Here is a 9515-nt window from a genome sequence, read left to right on the forward strand (position 1 = left end):
CTCTGGGAATTGGTGATGGAGAAGGGAGGCCTGGCGTGCTGCAGTTCATGGGGTTGCAAAGAATTGGACACAACTGAGTGACTGAACTGAACTGAACTGATAACCTTACCTTCTGCTTTGGACTGAATGTTTGTGTCCCATCAAAATTCATATGCTGAAGTCCTAATGCCCAGTAGAATGGTATTAGGAGGTGAGGGCTTTGGGTGGTGCTTAGGTCATCATTGGAATTCTCCCTAGCTCCTTCTGACATGTAAAGATACAATAAGGAAAAGAGGCCTTACCCGTCCATGCTGGCACCCTGTTCTCCAGATCCTCTTCCAGCCTCCAGGACTCTGAGAAATAAATTTTTGTTGTTTATAAGCTACCCAGTCTCTGGCTTTCCTGGTGACTCAGATGGTAAAGCATCTTGCTTACAATGCGGGAAACCTGGGTTCGATCCCTGGGTTGGGAAGATACTCCGGAGAAGGGAATGGCAACCCACTCTAGTACTCTTGCCTGGAAAATCCCTTGGACAGAGGAGCCTGGTAGGCTACAGTCCTTGGGGTCGAAGAGTTGGACACGACTGAGCGACTTCACTTCCACTTCCAAGCTACCCAGTTTCTGGCATTTTGTTATAGAATCCCAAGGCATCTAAGACACATTCCAAACACCGTTCCAGGCATGGGAGACACAGCAGTGAACAAAACTGTCTTTGGAATTTACATTCTGGGGAGGGGGTGGGAAGAGGAAAAAAGAAACCCAACAAATATTTGTCCAGTTGGCAAGTGCAGTGGAGAAAGATAAGGCAAAGTAAGGGGTTAGGAGGTACTAGGCAGGATTGGAGAAGGCGATGGCACCCCACTCCAGTACTCTTGCCTGGAAAATCCCACAGACGGAGGAGCCTGGTAGGCTGCAGTCCATGGGGTCGCTAAGAGTCGGGCACAACTGAGTGACTTCACTTTCACTTTTCACTTTCATGCATTGGAGAAGGAAATGGCAATCCACTCCAGTGTTCTTGCCTGGAGAATCCCAGGGACGGGGGAGCCTCGTAGGCTGCCGTCCATGGTGTCGCACAGAGTCGGACACGACTGTAGTGAGTTAGCAGCAGGCAGGATTGGGTAGAATTGTAGCTATTGAATATGGAGTGGTCAAGGGCAGAGGTCATTCATAAGCTATCTGAGTGAGCAGAGACCTGAAGGAAGTAGAGCCAGCCATGGGTTGCCTGCAGAAAGAGTGTTCCAGATGCAGAGACTATTAAGTGCAAAGTCCCTAAAACAGGAATGTTCTTGGCCTATTGGAATATTAGGCTGGTGCAAAAGAAATTGCGGTTTTGCATTGTTAAAATTTGCTGTTTGATTATTGGAACACGTTTCTAAATAAATGTAGTTATGTTATACATCATTTTAATGAGCATTTTTGCTTTATTATTATTTTTTGTGTGTGTCCTAATGACTTATTACTTGCTGTGTGCTTTATATTTATTTCAGACTATGGAAACAATGTGAGACCAAAAGGAAATTTGAGCGACAGTCTTATTTGAGTTCAAAATGGGTTGCAAAGCAGTGAGACAATTTGCAACATCAACAATGCGTTTGGCGCAGGAACTGCTAATGGACGTACAGTGTAGTGGTGGTTCAAGAAGTTTTACAAAGGAGATGAGAGCCTTTGGAAGCTGACAACGACAGATGGAGAGCAATCACTGAAGCTGATCCTCTTACAATGACACGAGAAGTTGCCAAAGAAGTCAACCGTCAACCATTCTACAGTCATTCGGCCTTTAAAGCAAATTGGAAAGGTGAACAAGCTAGATAAGTGAACTCATGAACTGACGGAAAATCAAAACTATCATTTTAAAGAGTTGTGTTGTCTTATTCTACACAACAACAATGAACCGTTTCTCAATCTGACTGTGATGTGCAATGAACAGTGGATTTTATAGGACAATTAGCGACAACCAGCTCAGTGACTGGACCAAGAAGAAGCCAAACTTGCACACACACAAAAAAAGGTTATGGTCACTGTTTGGTGGCCTGCTGCCAGTTTGATCCACTACAGCTTTCTAAATCCCTGAGAAACTATTACATCTGAGAAGGATGCTCAACAAATCCCTGAGGCGCACTGAAAACTGCACAGCCTGCAGCCAGCTTTGTCAACAGAAAGGGCCCAATTCTTCACAACGCCCAACTGATGTCACACAACCGACACTTCAAAAGTTGAATGAATTTGGTTACGAAGTTTCACCTCATCTGTCATATCCTCACCAACCAACCACCACTTCAAGCAGCTTGACAACTTTATGCAGGGAAAACCCTTCCGCAAGCAGCAGGAGGCAGAAAATGCTTTCCAAGAGTTCACTGAATTCTGAAGCACAAATGTTCGTGCTACAGGAATAAACAAACTTATTTCCTATTGTCTAAAATGCATTGATTGTATCGGTTCCTATTTTGATTAATAAAGATGTTTTTGAGCCTACTTATAAATATTTAAAATTCATGGTCTGAAACTGCAATTACATTTGCACCAACCCATAATAATAGCTGGGAGGTCAACGTGCCAGCAGTGCTAATAACTGGAGGGGAGTGGGTGACAAGAAAGATATGAGGCCAGAAAAGGAGCTGAGACTAAATCACTGTTTTTTAGATCACTTTAAGGACTTTGGATTTTACTCTGAAGGAGATGAATCATTGGACAGCTTTCAACCAACACAGGACATGACTAACTTGCATGACTGCTCCTGCAGCTACAAGAATAGGCTGTAGAAGGGCAAGGAGAGACGGGGCAGGAGGCTATTTCTACAGTCCAATCAGAAGGGTGGTGCTTTATACTACAATGATGGTGAAAGACAAGTTTGACTGCAACGGTCTTGGCCTGAGCATGAAGAGGTGGAACTGCCATTTATGGAGACAGACAAGACGAGAGGATGGAGGGAGGCAGACCTGGGAATGAAGATCAGGACTTTCAGCTTTAAACATGTTACTTCTAAGATGCCTTTTACGAAAGATATCAAAAAGGCAGCTGGACACCTGAATACAGGTTTTACAGGAGGACATGTCCATGTTGGAGGTAAACATGTGGGGTCTAGCAAACCTACAGAGCAGATGAGTCGGGGAAGGGCCTACGAAACAAAGAGCATCCAGTCAAGGAGACTGAAAAAGAGTGTGAGGGAGGAAGACAGAAATCATGACTTCCAGAAGAAAGAATTTTAAAGAGACAGTGATTAATTTGGTTCAATACCAGTGAGAGGTCAAGGAGGGTGAAGGTCAAGACTGACCACTGAATTTAGCAGTCATCGGCCAGTGTGTGCCTGCTAAGCTGTTTCTGTCGTGTCCAACTCTTTTCGACCCTATGGGCTGCCAGACTCTTCTGTCCATGGGATTCTCCAGGCAAGAAAAGAATACTAGGAGGCTATTGGTATTACTAGCTTCCCTGAAATGAGAAAACCAATGTTCTTAAAGATTAAATAAATTGAACAACCAGGGTCACATAGCCAGTTAGCAATAGAACTGGGCCCAGAACAAAACCCTGAACACAGGCCTTCAGAAGTGAGCCTTGTTTCCTGAATTCCAGACCAGGCTCTTCTACCTATTATGACCATCCTTCCCATGGTAACTGCCATTCATGAGGGGGGCTTTAAAAAAATACTAAGACAATAAACCAAAAGGAATGAATGTCAGTAGAATTTGGGGGCACAGTGACAGTCAGACCAAGGTTTGGCATTTCATGACAGACAATGGCCCTCAAATCAAGTAGACAGACACTGCAAAGAGGGCAGGCCCAGGTGTCAAACACAACTCAATGCAAAGGAAGGTTTACATCTCCTCAAAATGAATTCTGTGCGCATTGCTCATTGCATTTTGCTAGGTGATTTCCATGTGAATAATTAAGATTCCCAGATAAATAATTAGGCCTGATTACCAGATGTCACTAGTGCTATGTATAGTCAGGACTTGAAGAGAAGGGATCTGATTCTGCATGCTCTTTCCTTCACTTATCAAGGTGCTCACAAAGGGGGATAGAGAGAGGATATATTTTCACTTTCAATTTTAATAATTCAAACAATTTTTTAGGGGGCCAAAGGCACAAGAAACTCATAAACTATTCAGGTGCAAACAGTTCCTATTCCCCCCTCAAACTCCACTCCCAGTAGTCAATCCCAATTCCTTTAAGGAATCCACTGTTGCCACATCTGCTGAACGATTTTGCAGACTAGGAAGTGAAGATTTCCAGAGCGAAGAGCAGAGATTTCCAAAGGAGCTGCACGAAGTGGGGACGGAGGATTGACCATCCAGGCCGGGAAAGGCGGACACTTGGCCAGGGAGGGGATGCGCGAGGGCCCCCGGGCCGAGCCTCCTCCGGAGCGGGAAGCCTGGCGGGGCTCTGGCTTGTCAGAGTCCAAGCACCACCCACGGGGCCCAGACCGGAGCTGCGACTGCAGCTGATTCGGCGCCCTCCCTTTCCGCCTCTCCCTTTCGGGGCCGCTGGGGGGACTCAGCCGCCCGGCGCGGTGAATGAGGTTACCTGACACCGCCCCGTCTCCCCAGAAAGCGGAGGCGCAGTCCCGCGCACTGCATACGGCGAGGCGGGGCCCTCCTGCGCTCGCCGGTCCCCTGCCTCCGCCCCGGCGCCCAGTCTCCGCGGCCCCGCGGCCGAGGTGGCCGCCTGGGGGAGCCCAATTCCGGGCCGGAGGGTCGCCGAAGCCGGCGCAGGGTCCACGCTCCGCTCGTCGCGCGCGCGGAAGCCCAGAGCCGCGCGGCCGCACGCGCGCACGGCCGCCCCGTGGGGCCTCCGCTCCCGCGCGCCCCCTACTGGCCGAGCGCCACAGCGCCCCGCCCGGCCCGGAGGCCCCGCATTGCAACACTTTGAGATCAGGTCCAACCATCAAGCCTGCAAAACGTTGATTAGGGTTGCTGGCTCAACTCTTTCCTTCTGTTTTTGAAGTTTGCGCCGAAAAGTTAAAGTTTCTCCCTGCCCTCCCCATTCCCTTCCAAATTCTGAGTTTGAGAAGGAAAAAAAATCGAACAAGATAAATATATGGGAGCCCCCAACTTTTTTGGCTACCTGATGCCAAGAGCCACTCATTGGGAAAGACCCTGATGCTGTGAAAGATAGAGGGCAAGAGGAGAAGGGGACCACAGAGGGTAAGACGGCTGGATGGCATCACAGACTCGATGGACATGAGTTTGATCAAACTACGGGAGGTAGTGAAGGACTGGGAGCCTAGTGTGCTGCAGTTCACGGGGTCGCAAAGAGAAGCACACCACTTACTGACTGAAAAACAACAACGTCTTTTCCAAGGAGCTAGAGAACTGTATTTAGGCCAGCTTTGTTTCTCTAGACAGGACGGTGAAGAACCTGTTTTGTTTGCTTCGTTTTCCGATAGTTCTAAATACCATCTGATCAAAGCCTGCGGGGCACGTGATGACCGCAAAGGTTCTTTCCTAAGTACTGAAAAGGATGGGAAAGAACCACGTTCAGGAGTCGCAATCTAGTTAATTGTTGGTGAACAAACAAAGGGGAGCCAGTCTCTCTTTTTAAACTTAATCTTTTGTTTTGTTTCCATTAATTCGCTTTTCTTTCAAGTCCAGTGGTGCTCTCTTCTTAGATTGAATTTAGCAAAGCAAGAGTTCAAGTTAGTTCAAGTTCAAGTTAGAAGAAGTAAAAGAAAATAGAAACCAGGCCTCCCTTCTTTATAGGATGATTAATAAAGTTTATGGATTATCTAGACAATTATGTGATTAATAATACAAGTCAACATATATTGAGTTCTTACTATTTACCAGAAACTGTTCTAATAGCTTCATTTACTTTATAGTAAAAATAAGCTTTTATGACATTTCTTTAAATGTTTTACATGTATTAGCACATTAAATAAAACAGCCCTGTGAGATGAATGGGGCTTCCCAGGCTAGTGATAAAGAACCCTCCTGCCAATGCAGGAGACTCAGGTTCAGTCCCTAGGTCAGAAAGATCCCCTGGAGGAGGGCATGGCTATCCACTCCAGCATTCTTGCTTGAAGAATCCCATGGACAAAGGAGCCTGGCAGGCTACCATCCTTAGTGTCATGAAGAACCAGACATGACTGAAGCAAGTTAGCAGGCATGCACTTAGCAGGTATGAGATAAATACTGTAATTATCCCCATTTTACAGTTGAGACTGAGACACAGGAAAAAAGTAACTTCTCCACGGTCACACAGCTATAACTTATAATGCTGAGATTTAAAGCCAGAGGGTCTGGCTTCAGTGTCCGTACTCTCAGCTCTCACATTACACTGCCTCAGTTGGAAAAAAAATGAACTAAGATCTTACTTAATCCTCACAACAAATATACAAGGTGGATACTATTATTTCTCAATCTTACAGGCAAAGAAATGTAAACACAGGCTAAGGAACTGTCCAGAATCACAGAGCTAGTAAGTGGTGCAGGCAAGACTGGACTGGTTCCCCTGAGTCTGATTCTTAACTAACCACAAGAAGAGGGAAGCTATTTTTATACATTTAGCCATGAGGAGATAGAATGAATTGTCTGCAAAGTGTGTGAAGCTTTCATGACCTGAGCCCCTGGGTTTTAGACTCAGTCATTCATGCCCTTTCTTAGACTTAATGCTGGTCTGGACTTTCTCTTCAAGCAGCTCCAACATTCCTAAACTCCACTAGTGATGCTGAGAACACAGGCACCCTTGACCAAATGCAGAGTTAGATGAGTCCCAGATAGCTCAATGGTGAATCCTCCTGCCAATGCAGGAGACTCGATTTCAATTCCTGGGTTGGGAAAGCCCCTTGCAGGAGGAAATGGCAGCCCACTCCAATATTCTTGCCTTGAAAATTCCATGGCCACAGGAGCCTGGCAGTCTACAGTCTGTGGGGTCACAAAGAGTCAGACACGACCAACCACCCATGGACAAGACATCCTACCTATCTTGTCCCTGAGGAATGCATAGCATGTTTAGAGCAGCTGCACTCTGAGTTTCTATCCCCTTCGAGGCCTGGCCTCAGGACGCTCCTGAGAAGGGATAGCCAGTACCTCCAAGCCCTCCAGGCTCGTATTTGGGAAACAGTTTTGCTTTCTGAAGAGGAACAAAAGCAATCAAAGAGGAAGTACAGAAGATGTGTATGACTGACCACGTAACAACTTGGTTTGCATCCATTTACGAAGCTCCTCTCTTTGTCCCCGCCCAGGAAAGGCCTATTTGCACAGTATAGTGAGTTCTAGGGATGCTGGGGAGCTGATCAGGGGAAAAGATAAAAGAAAAAGTTTGGAGCAACACTTTGATAGGTTTGTATCCGGAAGGCGAGGAGGGGAATTAGAAGTTATGGACCCTCAGAGGCTGTGGCGGCACGGAACCACCCCGCAGAGTAAGAAGGTAAAGGAACTCTCAGGGAGAGGGGTGGGGAGGGACTTACACTTCTAGATGAGGGTGCTCAGCAGGGCCTCTGGGAGTCGCTGCCTCCAGGCTCTACCAGACAGTACCTGCCAGCAAGGTCTCTAAGAGCTCCAGAGTTTCTCTGTGGCTCTCAGATGCCAGATTTAGTTTCTCAGGATATGCAAAGCAGGCCATTTCTAAACATTTAAAAATCTGCTCATCTAGGCTGTATTTGACTACACCAAAGCCTTTGACTCTGTGGATCACAACAAACTGTGGAAAATTCTTAAAGAGATGGGAATACCAGACCACCTGACCTGCCTCTTGAGAAATCTGTATGCAGGTCAAGAAGCAACAGTTAGAACTGGACATTGAACAACAGACTGTTTCCAAATTGGGAAAGGAGTATGTCAAGGCTGTATGTTGTCACCCTGCTTATTTAACTTATATGCAAGAGTACATCATGCAAAATGCCGAGCTGGATGAAGCACAAGCTGGAATCAAAATTGCTGGGTGAAATACCAATAACTTCAGATACGCAGATGACATCACCCTTATGGTGGAAAGCGAAGAACAAAAGAGCCTCTTGATGAAAATGAAAGAGAGTGAAAAAGTGGGCTTAAAGCTCAACATTCAGAAAACTAAGATCATGGCATCTGGTCCCATCACTTCATAGCAAATAGATGGGGAAACAATCAAAACAGTGAGAGATTTTATTTCTGGGGGCTCCAAAATCACTGCAGATGGTGACTGCAGCCATGAAATTAAAAGGGGCTTACTCCTTGGAAGAAAAGCTATGTCCAAACTAGACAGCATATTAAAAAGCAGAGACATTACTTTGCCAACAAAGGTCCATCTAGTCAAAGTTATGGTTTTTCCAGTAGTCATGTATGGATGTGAGAGTTGGACTATAAAGAAAGCTGAGTGCCGAAGAATTGATGCTTTTGAACTGTGGTGTTGAAGAAGACTCTTGAGAGTCCCTTGGAGTGCAAGGAGATCCAATCAGTCCATCCTAAAGAGATCAGTCCTGTATGTTCATTGGAAGGACTGATGTTGAAGCTGAAACTCCAATACTTTGGCCACCTGATGCAAAGAGCTGACTCATTTGAAAAGACCGTGATGCTGGGAAAGATTGAAGGCAGGAGAAGGGGACGACAGAGGATGAGATGGTTGGATGGCATCACCAACTCAATGGACATGGGTTTGAGTAAACCCCAGGAGTTGGTGATGGACAGGGGAGCCTGCTATGCTGCAGTCCAAGGGGTCACAAAGAATTGGACACAACTGAGTGACTGAACTGAGCTGAACTGAGGCTGTGTTTAAAACAGCTGAGTATGCTGTAAATATGAAAATTTGGCTTGGGAATCAACAGGCTTTTGAGTTCACGGATCCCAGACTGTTGTCTTCACAACAAGCCAGGAGCCAATATACGGGCATCATCTTCAGCTTATTTATGTAGTATCCTAAGACCCAGTAGGAAGTACAGCCAAACACAGCCAGCACGCACAGCTCCAGCAGGCCCAGACTGACTGTGTACACCCGAATTCCGGATCCAGGTTTCTGACTGGAGGACCCACTTTGAATGCTGGCCTCAACATGGCTGATGATGGTTATTGCCTCGCCATCCCTTCATCAGCACAAAAACAGAGAAATCTTACACTCAGACAACAAATAATATACATACAGAAGGAATGGGCAGGAGGATATTGTACCTACAATATCTATGAGACAGTTTGCGTGGAGTGTCCACACCAGTGTGCTTGTTGTTGGCCAATTTCACCAGCAGGTGGCTCTGTTACATTACACATCCGAGAGGGTCTGCCTTCCACCCTAGGGCCTGAAAAGAAAGTACATAAATTCCTTATATCTGGTCACAGCTCTAGCAAGCCTTACAGTAACATGTGTGATATTAAGCCCATTCACTGTGCAATCCAACAGATTCCCCCAGGCCCTTCAGGAAATTCAATACATGTATTTAATTTTTGGAAAACAAAACAAAATCCATATACTAGACCAGTCTACCTGCTCCTGGCTCCATAGGACACCAAATAAGTGAAATGACTACTGCACTACTCATTCTGTATCATTGGCTGTATTATCGAACAGAAAAGGTTCTCTCTATATAATATTGTTCATTATTTTTTAATTTGAAAGTATTCCAAGTCCAGATAAAA

This window comes from Bos indicus, chromosome 17 (assembly GCF_029378745.1).
Source record: "Bos indicus isolate NIAB-ARS_2022 breed Sahiwal x Tharparkar chromosome 17, NIAB-ARS_B.indTharparkar_mat_pri_1.0, whole genome shotgun sequence".
Classification (NCBI taxonomy): Eukaryota; Metazoa; Chordata; class Mammalia; order Artiodactyla; family Bovidae; genus Bos; species Bos indicus.